The sequence below is a fragment of the Lonchura striata genome, chromosome 6 (assembly GCF_046129695.1).
Source record: "Lonchura striata isolate bLonStr1 chromosome 6, bLonStr1.mat, whole genome shotgun sequence".
In the NCBI taxonomy this organism is placed as follows: domain Eukaryota; kingdom Metazoa; phylum Chordata; class Aves; order Passeriformes; family Estrildidae; genus Lonchura; species Lonchura striata.
Window position 1 is genome coordinate 170,067 of NC_134608.1, and position 13,601 is coordinate 183,667.

Here is a 13,601-nt window from a genome sequence, read left to right on the forward strand (position 1 = left end):
AAAAGGGATGTGGCAGCAAGAACTCCACAGTCCCTGTGCCAGCCCTTCGGATCCTATGGAGTGTGCAGCCCCCTTTCCCAGCCCTGCAGTGATTACAGCAGCCGCCCTACAAATCCCCTTTCCCAGCCCCAGTGATTTCAGCTCTTCACCCACAAGCTTTATTTAACTGCCAGCTCTCTTCGTTAGCTCCAGCTGTGCCTTTCTCCATCTTCAGCGTGCAGGATCTTGGCCTTGGCTGCAGCTCTGCAACACTTCAGCTCGTGCCCCAGGGTGTCTAAGCCCACCCCAGAATCAATATCCCAGTTCTGAAGTGATTTCAGCTGCCACCCACCAATGCCCAGCCACTGTGCCTATGCTGTATTATTTCAATTCAAAGCCCAGAACCCCGCTCTCAGCAATAGAATTCTTTTTCCATTTTCAGACACAATCCCAGCCTCACAGTGACTTTGCCCCCAGCCCCACAGGTGCCGTCGCAGACCGAGAACATATCCCTGCATTGCCAGGATTTTCAGGCGCAATCTTAGAGCCCCCACGTGCGCACTACACATCCTGTTCTAGTTTCAGTCACAAGCCCAGCCCCAGCATCCATGTCAGAGGCATAAAAGGGATGTGGCAGCAAGAACCCCACAGTCCCTGTGCCAGCCCTTCGGATCCTATGGAGTGTGCAGCCCCCTTTCCCAGCCCTGCAGTGATTACAGCAGCCACCCTACAAATCCCCTTTCCCAGCCCCAGTGATTTCAGCTCTTCACCCACAAGCTTTATTTAACTGCCAGCTCTCTTCGTTAGCTCCAGCTGTGCCTTTCTCCATCTTCAGCGTGCAGGATCTTGGCCTTGGCTCCAGCTCTGCAACACTTCAGCTCGTGCCCCAGGGTGTCTAAGCCCACCCCAGAATCAATATCCCAGTTCTGAAGTGATTTCAGCTGCCACCCACCAATGTCCAGCCACTGTGCCTATGCTGTATTATTTCAATTCAAAGCCCAGAACCCCGCTCTCAGCAATAGAATTCTTTTTCCATTTTCAGACACAATCCCAGCCTCACAGTGACTTTGCCCCCAGCCCCACAGGTGCCGTCGCAGACCGAGAACATATCACTGATTTGCCGGGATTTTCAGGCGCAATCTTAGAGCCCCCACGTGCGCACTACACATCCTGTTCTAGTTTCAGTCACAAGCCCAGCCCCAGCATCCATGTCAGAGGCATAAAAGGGATGTGGCAGCAAGAACTCCACAGTCCCTGTGCCAGCCCTTCGGATCCTATGGAGTGTGCAGCCCCCTTTCCCAGCCCTGCAGTGATTACAGCAGCCGCCCTACAAATCCCCTTTCCCAGCCCCAGTGATTTCAGCTCTTCACCCACAAGCTTTATTTAACTGCCAGCTCTCTTCGTTAGCTCCAGCTGTGCCTTTCTCCATCTTCAGCGTGCAGGATCTTGGCCTTGGCTGCAGCTCTGCAACACTTCAGCTCGTGCCCCAGGGTGTCTAAGCCCACCCCAGAATCAATATCCCAGTTCTGAAGTGATTTCAGCTGCCACCCACCAATGCCCAGCCACTGTGCCTAGCCTGTATCATTTCAATTCAAAGCCCAGAACCCCGCTCTCAGCAATAGAATTCTTTTTCCATTTTCAGACACAATCCCAGCCTCACAGTGACTTTGCCCCCAGCCCCACAGGTGCCGTCGCAGACCGAGAACATATCACTGCATTGCCGGGATTTTCAGGCGCAATCTTAGAGCCCCCATGTGCGCACTACACATCCTGTTCTAGTTTCAGTCACAAGCCCAGCCCCAGCATCCATGTCAGAGGCATAAAAGGGATGTGGCAGCAAGAACTCCACAGTCCCTGTGCCAGCCCTTCGGATCCTATGGAGTGTGCAGCCCCCTTTCCCAGCCCTGCAGTGATTACAGCAGCCGCCCTACAAATCCCCTTTCCCAGCCCCAGTGATTTCAGCTCTTCACCCACAAGCTTTATTTAACTGCCAGCTCTGTTCATTAGCTCCAGCTGTGCCTTTCTCCATCTTCAGCGTGCAGGATCTTGGCCTTGGCTGCAGCTCTGCAACACTTCAGCTCGTGCCCCAGGGTGTCTAAGCCCACCCCAGAATCAATATCCCAGTTCTGAAGTGATTTCAGCTGCCACCCACCAATGCCCAGCCACTGTGCCTATGCTGTATTATTTCAATTCAAAGCCCAGAACCCCGCTCTCAGCAATAGAATTCTTTTTCCATTTTCAGACACAATCCCAGCCTCACAGTGACTGTGCCCCTAGCCCCAGAGGTGCCGTCGCAGACCGAGAACATATCCCTGCATTGCCGGGATTTTCAGGCGCAATCTTAGAGCCCCCACATGTGCACTACACATCCTGTTCTAGTTTCAGTCACAAGCCCAGCCCCAGCATCCATGTCAGAGGCATAAAAGGGATGTGGCAGCAAGAACCCCACAGTCCCTGTGCCAGCCCTTCAGATCCTATGGAGTGTGCAGCCCCCTTTCCCAGCCCTGCAGTGATTACAGCAGCCGCCCTACAAATCCCCTTTCCCAGCCCCAGTGATTTCAGCTCTTCACCCACAAGCTTTATTTAACTGCCAGCTCTCTTCATTAGCTCCAGCTGTGCCTTTCTCCATCTTCAGCGTGCAGGATCTTGGCCTTGGCTCCAGCTCTGCAACACTTCAGCTCGTGCCCCAGGGTGTCTAAGCCCACCCCAGAATCAATATCCCAGTTCTGAAGTGATTTCAGCTGCCACCCACCAATGCCCAGCCACTGTGCCTATGCTGTATTATTTCAATTCAAAGCCCAGAACCCCGCTCTCAGCAATAGAATTCTTTTTCCATTTTCAGACACAATCCCAGCCTCACAGTGACTGTGCCCCTAGCCCCAGAGGTGCCGTCGCAGACCGAGAACATATCCCTGCATTGCCGGGATTTTCAGGCGCAATCTTAGAGCCCCCACATGCGCACTACACATCCTGTTCTAGTTTCAGTCACAAGCCCAGCCCCAGCATCCATGTCAGAGGCATAAAAGGGATGTGGCAGCAAGAACCCCACAGTCCCTGTGCCAGCCCTTCGGATCCTATGGAGTGTGCAGCCCCCTTTCCCAGCCCTGCAGTGATTACAGCAGCCGCCCTACAAATCCCCTTTCCCAGCCCCAGTGATTTCAGCTCTTCACCCACAAGCTTTATTTAACTGCCAGCTCTCTTCGTTAGCTCCAGCTGTGCCTTTCTCCATCTTCAGCGTGCAGGATCTTTGCCTTGGCTGCAGCTCTGCAACACTTCAGCTCGTGCCCCAGGGTGTCTAAGCCCACCCCAGAATCAATATCCCAGTCCTGCAGTGATGTCAGCTCCTACCCAAATATGCCCCGCCACTGTGCCTACCCTGTATTATTTCAATTCAAAGCCCAGAACCCCGCTCTCAGCAATAGAATTCTTTTTCCATTTTCAGACACAATCCCAGCCCCACAGTGACTTTGCCCCCAGCCCCTCAGGTGCCGTCGCAGACCGAGAACATATCACTGCATTGCCAGGATTTTCAGGCGCAATCTTAGAGCCCCCACGTGCGCACTACACATCCTGTTCTAGTTTCAGTCACAAGCCCAGCCCCAGCATCCATGTCACAGGCATAAAGGGATGTGGCAGCAAGAACCCCACAGTCCCTGTGCCAGCCCTTCGGATCCTATGGAGTGTGCAGCCCCCTTTCCCAGCCCTGCAGTGATTAGAGCAGCCGCCCTACAAATCCCCTTTCCCAGCCCCAGTGATTTCAGCTCTTCACCCACAAGCTTTATTTAACTGCCATCTCTTCCGTTTCACTTCCTCCTCAACACCTTCCCAGCAGTGCTACGTAACACTGCTTCTGGCTCTCAGGGCAGGATCTTTGCTTTTGCTTTAGCTCTGTATCGTTTCAGTTCAGCTCTTGAGCCCATATTCCTGCCCCATCCCAACCATCCCTCCCCCAGTAATTGCTCTGCACTCTCTATCAGAGCCCTTGAAGCAATTTCAGCTCCAGCCATGCAATTCCCATCCCAGCTCCATATTCCCTATCCCAGCTGCACAGGGGTTTTACCCCGAACCCTACCACATTTCTGTGTCCTCCGGCTCTGCTGCCTCAGCTCCAGCTCCTCAGCTTCCTACTGCCTGCATCTAAAAGCTGCTCCTGCTTCTCACTGCTGCTTGGAGCTGTTGATAAGGGCAGAAATCAGTTGCTGTCATAATGTCAATGCCTCTTGCAGCTATCCCACCCACCCTAATGGGATCCCAACTTTAGGGACCCTTGAGCCCTGAAGCCAAACATCTACCTTCCCCCACAGCCTGGGTTTCAGCCGAGCACCTCCCCAAAGGCCCCCTCACCTCCCCCAGGCAGCCCCAGGGGCTGGGAATAGCCACCGGGCCCCTGCTCCCACATCCCAATAGGTGCCCTTGTGCTGCTGCGTGGGCCCTGGAACCCTCCGAGCCCCCACATCCTCAGCCTCTGCTTGGTACCACGGGGCAGGAGCTGGGAACCCCCAGGCATCTCCTGCAGGCCCTGCACTGCAGCTCCATGCCCCTCTCCCAGGGCATTTATCCAACTCCAGCCCCAGCATTTCCACTGCTCCACATTGTTTTGGGCTTGACTCGTGCCAAAGTCCTTATTCCACACCCTGAGCCTTTATGTCTCCGGTGACCTCACAACCCGTGATTCAGCCCCAGCCGCACAACCCTTACTAAATCAAAATCGGAAAAAGAAAAGAAACAGAAACAAATTAAACTTAATAAAACGAACAAAACAATGAAGTAATGCAATATAGATAAAATTATTAAGTAAAATCAAAATCAAATAGTAAGAAAGCAAACAACCGGCTTTATTCCCAGTATTCTCAATGTTACTTTAAATCCAGAAAGCGCGAAAGGGCTACTCCCCAGTGACAGCAGCCGGTCCCCCCTGCGCCACGCCAGGCCCCGCACCAGCCTCTGGCCGCCCGAGCCGGGCAGGGCGCGGCGCAAACAACTGGACACCGCCGGCCCCCGGACGCCGCCGCAGGCAGACGCGGGAGTCGCGTGCGTGCTCACCAGCGCTCCTCGGATCGGCAGCCGCGGGGGACCCGTCCCGGCGCAGCGGCGCTCCTCCTCGGAACGCGCTTCCGCAGCTCCCGTCGCCTCCAGCCCCGCCGCCGAACTGACGCCCCCGCCTCCCCCACGCACGCTACTTATGCCTCAGAGCCGGGCCAGCCAGCCAATCACAACCCGAGGCAGCGCCGGCCCCACCAATCCGAGCCCGCCCATTCCCGCCGCGCTCGGCTCGCGACCACCCCGCGCTCCCCTCACGCGCCGCTCCCGCCGCCGCCATTGCAGGGGCCGGGTCCGCCCGCTCCCCGCCGTCAGCCCGTTTCCCTGGGAGAAATCCCGGCCGGCGCCTGACGGGGAGCTCCCGCCCGCCCTTCCCGGCCCCAGCGCCTGCCGAGGTTGCGGCAGCAGGGATAGCGCTCCGCCGGCTCCCAAAGCGGCGCCGGGAGCGGCGCCTCAAGCGCACGGGGGAGCGGGGCCAGGCTGAGGAGTCGGGCCGCGACTGAGCGGGCCGAAATCGCAGGAACCGCGCCCGGATTGGAAGGGCGGCCGGGATTGGACAGGGCGGAGAAAGGCGGGCCGGGATTGGCGGGGCTCGGGAGCTGCGCGGCCGGGCCCGTGGCAGCATGGGGCGGAGCCCGCGCTGCTCGAAGGGCCCGCGGGCGCCCCGGGTCCCGCTCGGAGACCCCCTGTCCCCTTCTCGGCCCGTGCTCGTGCCCGGCTCCCGGCGAAAAGGGCCCCGCAGAGCCCGAACTGCAGCCGCCCGTCGGCACTCGGGGCAGGGGAGAGGCGCAGCCCGGCATTGGTTCCGGGCGGCAAAGGCGGACTCCGCGCTAGCAGCTCGGATCGGGGAGCGGCGGCGACGCGGCGGGGAGGCGGCTCGGTGGCGGGGAGTGGGGAGGGCGCGCAAAAACAGTGAAGTGCCCGCGTCCCCCTGCCCGCCCTCCGCCTGTTGCGAGCCCGCTGCTCACCCTCTTTCTCCCGACACAGTCGTCGGATGCTATAGAGGGGACAATAATATTGACGTTCACATTCATAGATCAGCTTTTTGCAGCACAAGTATTTCGATATGGTACAACTTACTTTTAACTGCTTTGTATAGTATAATTTTTATAATAAAACCCCTACCTACTACCAAATAGAAAATAAAAATCCCCTTTATTCTAAACTATATTTAATTATTTCTATATTTCTATTTTTGATTTTTACAAGTACTTATCTATCACAACATATTGAGGTACTATATTTCGATATATAGTATTTATGACACGTAATGTGTTATAATAAGACACATACAGTAAAATACGCATTACGTACTGTATTGATTCCTATTGTTTTGTAGTATTCATATATCCACACATATTAATTATACATTTCTAGATGGATATTTATATTATATAAACATATAAAATACTCTACAGCAAACAATATAATACCTAATAGTAATGGATAGCATTATTTATGTTACATGTTTAATTTATAGGTTTGCCGTTTATATTTAAAATTGAAGTTTTATATTCCCATTTTCATGTTTATGCATTTGTTTTGTTTCATTAGAGTTCTAGTTAAAACACTGCAGTTATAATCGAATTCCTAAAAATAAAATGCCAAAACAAACAGCATCAAATTCCCACCAGTACCGTCCAACAAATTCAGAAAGGCTCCACCAGCCAGCCAACTACCAGCAAAAAAACCCGCACTACACTCCTTTTACTAGCAGCTCTTATCACGTCACAAAAACGAAACAAACATTTTAAAAAAGACAGATAGAAACCCACACAGCAAATCACAAAAACCACTAAAAAGAAAAGAAAACGCCAACTAACTTACCATACTCCAAAACCATACAAGAGACCCCCAACGTTTCTAAAAAAAATAATAACCAAAACTCTACCACTACGCTAACTCCTAAAGAGAACCCAATGCTCTATAAAATTAACTAAAAAACCCCACCAAATCATTACAGATATTAAAAAATCGGAACCACGAAGAAACAAAAAAATCACCACCAAATAAAATAAATACCTAAAGAGACCCACCACGGAAATGCCCATGTTCCCAAAAATAAAACTAATTAAAAAAACCAAAAACCAAATACATCAAACTACAAAAAAAAAAAATTAAATTAACAACAACAAAATAGGTATTCCTAGCTCAAGAAACAAAAATTGCCTCAAACCATCAAAACACAAATACCACCTAGAAAAAAAAAACATGTCGCCAAAAGAGCAATGTAACCACAAACAATATTTCCCAAATTCTCTCCAACAATAAAACATACACGGCAACCAAATAAGCCAAATGAACGAAATCCCTATAATATAATAAACAAGAATGCAATCATCAATATTAAAAAAACCTCACCGATTAACTCCAGGACACTCCCCTCAAGCCCACCAAAACAAATACTACGCACTCGCTCGAATAAAAGCCTCCACAACCGTATTAAAAACCTACCCTCTACTACATGCTACGACCCAGAAAAAACATTGGAAGCCTTTAAAAACACATCCTTTAAAAACATATGAACCGATCAAAAAGAAATCCAACAACACTCCACCCAAAAACAAAAACCGTGCCACGAGTACCCGAAGCAAGAACCGTAACAACCAAGAAGCGCCCGGGGCCCTTCTCCTACAGCGACGCCGATCAAAAGCCACCGATCCCAGGAGCTCCTCAGGAGCGCCTCAAAACCACCGCAGCGAGGGAGGCTGGAAGATGCGGAGCCGCGCTCCCGGCCCCGGGCGCAGCGCGGCTCCGGCAGGAAAGCGGCTCCTCCGGCAGGCAGAGGCGGCGCCGCGCCGGCAGACCCCCGCCCGCTGCCCCCGGCCCGGCGGGGCCGGCACCGGGCCCGGGGGGCCCCGGCGGCGCCCGAGCCCCGCGCCCGGAGCGGACGGAGCGGCGGCACCGGCCGGCACCGGCCCCGGCCGCCCTCGGCCCGCGGAGCCGCCTCCAGCCCTCCCCTCACTCACAGACACCGCCCCGCTCGCCGCTCGCTCCCGCCCCTCGCCCCTCCCGCCGGGCTCCGGCTGGGGGGCTGCAGTACCGCCCTGTGCCCACAAGGCGGCAGCACTTGTCCAGAGGGTCCGCGACACGATGGCGGCCCGTGGGGACCTTGACGGATTGAGGCGTTTTTCGCCCATGCCTGTCGGCTACCGCCAAAAACCCGCACGCTCGCGGTGCTGCTGACCCCACAGCCCGTGTGCACGGCACCAGAACCGCCGCGGAAAATCCCGTCGGGGGGCGCCGGCGTTGCGCGCAATTCAGGCAGTGTAAAAAACAGACACGGGTCCTCGAATTTCAACGTCCTCGTTTTCGCGCCCTCTCGAGAAGGTCAAGCGAGGCCGCGCCACGCCACTCCCAAGATGGCGGCCGCGGGCGGCGGGCTGCAGTACCGCTCTCTGCCCACACGGCGGCAGCACCGCGCCGTCCCCGCCGGCACGGCCTCGGCAGCGAACGCCCCAAAGCGTCCGCGCGGGAAAGAACGGAACAAAAAGCCTGCCTGCGACCCGACAGGAACCGAAAGAAAAAAGCTTTCCTCTTAAACTGCATTTCAACAAGGCTTGGTTTTATATTTTTCAGATTTATACTCACAGTCGGATTGGTAATGGATACTGATGGAAAATTGTATTTTTATCATTTCTTAGATTTATTCCTATTCTATTTTATTACATTTTATTTTTTATACATATCTTATTAGATTGCTTACATATTTCTATAGTTAGATTTAGATTTCTAAAAGGTTTGTATTGCTTAAAAAAAAACCCTGCCTCTATCCAAGTAAAAATCTTTTAAACAAAACCCTTTATTTAAACTCCATTTAAATGTATCTCTATTTTTCGCATTTATATTCAAATGTATATTTTAAATGTAGATTGAAGTATGATGCTATCTATAGTCTCTCTCTTCCTAATACTCATTTTTATTTCTATTTTATATTTCTATATATACACCTGTAGACATTGATTATATATTTCCATATTTAGAATGATATCAAACTAAAATATATATTCATATCTTTTCCATTAAAGCCCTGCCTCCAACCAAATAAAAACAAAAAAAGCCCTTTCTTTAAACGATTTTCGAATATTTTTATATTTTTTTCATCATTATAGTCACATTTGAACTTCTACTTTATATAGATGTATTTATAAATATATTTTATATATATATAATAAGGTAGCGAGATAGATAAATTATTTTTTAAATTCTATTTCGTACACACTGCTAATACTTATATTTACTTACCTTTGAATTTTCATATAGATCTTAACGTATTTAGGATATATTTCTATACAAAGACTTCTAATTTTATTTTATTTCTAGTCATAATTTTAATAATAAAACCCCTACCTACTACCAAATCGAAAATAAAAATCCCCTTTATTCTAAATTATATTTAAATATTTCTATACTTCTATTTTTGGATTTTTACAAGTACTCATCTATTCTATCACAACATATTGAGGTACTATATTTCGATATACAGTATTTATGACATGAAATGCGTTATAATAAGACACATACAGTAAAATACGCATTAGGTACTGTATTGATTCCTATTGTTTTGTAATATTCATATATCCACATGTATTAATTATACATTTCTGTATGGACATTTATGTTTATAATCGATATTTATATGCATATAAACATATAAAATACTCCATATCAAACAAGGTTATACCTAATAGTAATGGACGGCATTATTTATATTACACGTTTAATTTATATGTTTTCCATTTACATTTAAAATTGAAGTTTTATATTCCCATTGTCATGTTTATGCATGTGTTCTATTTCATTAGAGTTCTAGTTAAAACTTTGCAGTTATAATCGAATTCCTAAAAATAAAATGCCAAAACAAACAGCATCAAATTCCCACCAATACCGTCCAAAAAATTCAGAAAGGCTCCACCAGCCAACCAACTACCAGCAAAAAAACCCGCACTACATTCCTTTCACCAGCAGCTCTTATCACGTCACAAAAACGAAACAAACATTTTAAAAAACCCTATAGAAACCCACAGAGCAAATCACAAAAACCACTATAAAGGAAAAAAAAAAAAAAGCCAACTAACTTACCATACTCCAAACCATACAAGAGACCCCCAACGTTTCTAAAAAAAATAATAACCAAAACTCTACCACTACACTAACTCATAAAGAGAACCCAATGCTCTATAAAATTAACTAAAAAAACCCACCAAATAATTACAGATATAAAAATATGGGAACCACGAAGAAACAAAAAAATTCACCCCCCAAATAAAATAAACACCTAAAGAGATCCACCATGGAAATGCCCATGCTCCCAAAAATAAAACCAATAAAAACAACAACCAAACACACCAAACAACAAAAAAATATATATATATTAACAACAACAAAATAGGTATTCCTAACTCAAGAAACAAAAATTGCCTCGAACCATCAAAACACAAATACCACCTAGAAATAAACACGTCGCCAAAAGAGAAATGTAACCGCAAACAATATCTCCCAAGTTCTCTGCAACAATGAAACATACACGGCAATCAAATAAGCCAAATGAATGAAACCCCTATAATGTAATAAACAAGAATGCATTCATCAATATTAAATAAACCTCACCGATTAACTCCAGGGCACTCCCTCAAGCCCACCAAAACAAACACTACGCACTCGCGCTAATAAAAGCCTCACAAACCGAATTGAAAAACGACCCTCTACTCCATGCTCCGACCCATAAAAATCAGTGTAAACCTTTAGAAACACAACCTTAAAAAACATAAGAACCGATCAAAAATAAATCCAACAACAACACTCAACCCAAAAACAAAAACCGTGCCACGAGCACCCGAAGCAAGAACCGTAACAACCAAGAAGTGCCCGGGGCCCTTCTCCTACAGCGACGCCGATCAAAAGCCACCGATCCCAGGAGCTCCTCAGGAGCGCCTCAAAAGCAGCGCAGCGAGGGAGGCTGGAAGATGCGGAGCCGCGCTCCCGGCCCCGGGCGCAGCGCGGCTCCGGCAGGAAAGCGGCTCCTCCGGCAGGCAGAGGCGGCGCCGCGCCGGCAGACCCCCGCCCGCTGCCCCCGGCCCGGCGGGGCCGGCACCGGGCCCGGGGGGCCCCGGCGGCGCCCGAGGCCCGCGCCCGGAGCGGACGGAGCGGCGGCACCGGCCGGCACCGGCGCGGCGCCCGCGCCGCCTCCCCCGCCCGCCGGCCCGGCCAAAGCTCCGCTCGGCTCCGCACGGCTCGCACCGGCGCGGCTCCGGCGGGCCCGCGGCAGCCCAGCCGCGCCCAGCTCCCCTTCCGCCCCGGCCAGCCCCGGCACTGCCGGCAGGGCTCCGCGCCGGACCCTTCGCTGCCGGGCCGGGGGCAGAAGAAGCGCCCCGAATGCAGCGGCACAGCCCGACCCCCGCCCTGCCAGCGCTGCCACGGCTGCAGCTCCCTTCCTCTGCAGCCCCGACTCTGACGCCACGCTCCGGCGCTCACCTCACCCCAACAAGGGAAAAGAAACGTAGGCTTCCCTTCAATCGCGTCCCCTAGAAGAGAAGAAAAGAAGCGGCTTTCCTCAAACCATGGCAAAAGGGGGCTTTTTACCTCAGTCCAAACCCCTTAAAAGGGGGGACAACAGGACTGCCCCCTCCAATTCAACCTCAGGATGACGAAATTTCAAAGGGAAAGGGGAAAAGTCCCCGTTATAAAAGCGCACCGGCTCACCTGCTCGGCTGCTGCTTCTCGGCACAAAGGTTTGTCCCTCAGCTCCTCCTTTGAGCAATGCTTCACGTGCCCAAGTGTGTATCCAGGGGATTCCCCGGACCCTGTCCGAAGCGCCCACCGTCCTTCCAGGAGACAGCCCCGGGAGCCCCCCAAAAACTCCTCTCCTCCAGCAGCTCCGTGCAAAAGCCAGCAAAGACAAACCCTCGCCCTAAAATAACCTCCCCCCGGCAGGAGCCGCCCCTCCTCCTCATCCTCACAGCTCACACCTGGGGCTGCTCTGAGCCCTCATCATCCTCACATCAGCTCACACCTGCCGCTGTTGCCACCCTCCAACAGCGTCTCTCCATCTCCAGCACACAGCCCACTTCTCACAGACACTGATCCATTGGAAATCTGCTACGGGTGTTGTCTTTTCTTAATCCATCTGGGTACACGATTAAAGCACGTACATGCATTGATGGTCATTGAGAGAAAGCTTTCCCCTGGAGAAAACAGTCCTTTTGCTGGCACACTTTGATACACCTTCGCAAAAAGCAGAATCGGCACCGACTCCTAAGACCCCTGCCGAGGAACTCAGCCCTCCTTGGGACACCCAAAGCAGCAGACCTCGAAAAAGGAGGGGAAAAGTCAAGCTTGGAGGGGAAAAAGAGGATAGAAGTACAGCAGCCTTTAAAAATGCCTGCACGGAGCAATAGTGGGAACCAGTCACATTTCTTCCTTCCTTGCTTTCTGTGATGACATAAATAGGAAGTAAGAACACGTTAAACAAAAGGCAGAGCTAGGATTTGACAGGTCTTTATTTTGGCAGGCTGCATGGCAAACGCCTCTTCCAGGACTGCGACACGTTTTGGGGAATAGCTGAGAACGGAGGCAAAAGGTGCCGGGAGCCCTTTCTGTTCCCTTCAGCCCCTTGCTCCGCTGGTTTCAGGGCACTCGCTTGGTTCGTTCCTAGAGAAAAACGCTAGGGCATGATTTTCAAAACTACTGCCCGTCCCCAGTCAGAGTTTCCTACATTCGTGGGTACAAATGAGTGGATAGAGAGAGGGCTTCTTTCCAAATGAGTTTAGCCATAGATTCCTGTTCTTTACCAATAGCTATAAAAACGAAACACTTGCCAGGTTTTGGTATTCTACACACACCCCTCCCTGGGAATTTTGGGGCAGCTTTGGGTCCCTCTGCGGGACGGCACCCAGCGTGACCCCCTCCCCTCATTCGCCACCCACCCGCTCCTCCACCGCAGTGTGCGTCCCTCTCCTGGGGACCTTGGGGTGCCCCAAATGCCATCAGAGCCCCGAGTCTTCAGCCCCTAACCCTGACCCCCGAAGAAGGCACAGGGCGAATCAAACTGCCCCGGACAGCAGCCCAGCACTCCCTTCCAGCCCTTCCCACACCTCCATCCCCCAGAAAGGGACTCCGCCGCAACAAGAAAGGGGGACAGCCCCCAGAAGGCTCGAAGCTCCTGCCCCGCCTCGCTGTCGCGGGCCAGGGGCAGAAAGAGGGAGCGGCAGAGGCGGCGGGGACGCGGCACGGCCGGCACGGCACGGAGCGGGGGCCGCTCGCAGCGCGATGCCGGCGGAGCCGCAGGTCCGGCAGCGCCGGGGCGGGGTCCGAGCGGCGCGGGGGATCCGCCGAGAGCCCCGGCCCCGTGCGGGGACTCCCGCAAGGCCCGGGGGGCGCCGGGCTCCGGCCCTCGGGGCTTTATTCTCCGGCGCCCCGAGCCCCGCGGCTGCGGGGGAAAGAAGCGAAGGGGCGACGGGAAGAGAGGAGGGAGAGCGGGACATGCGAAAGGGCGGGGAGGGAGGTCGGGCTGCGGAGGAAAGCGGGCGGGGAAGGGAAAGGCCGGCAGGGCAGCAAGAGGGACGGGGCACAGAGGAGGGACA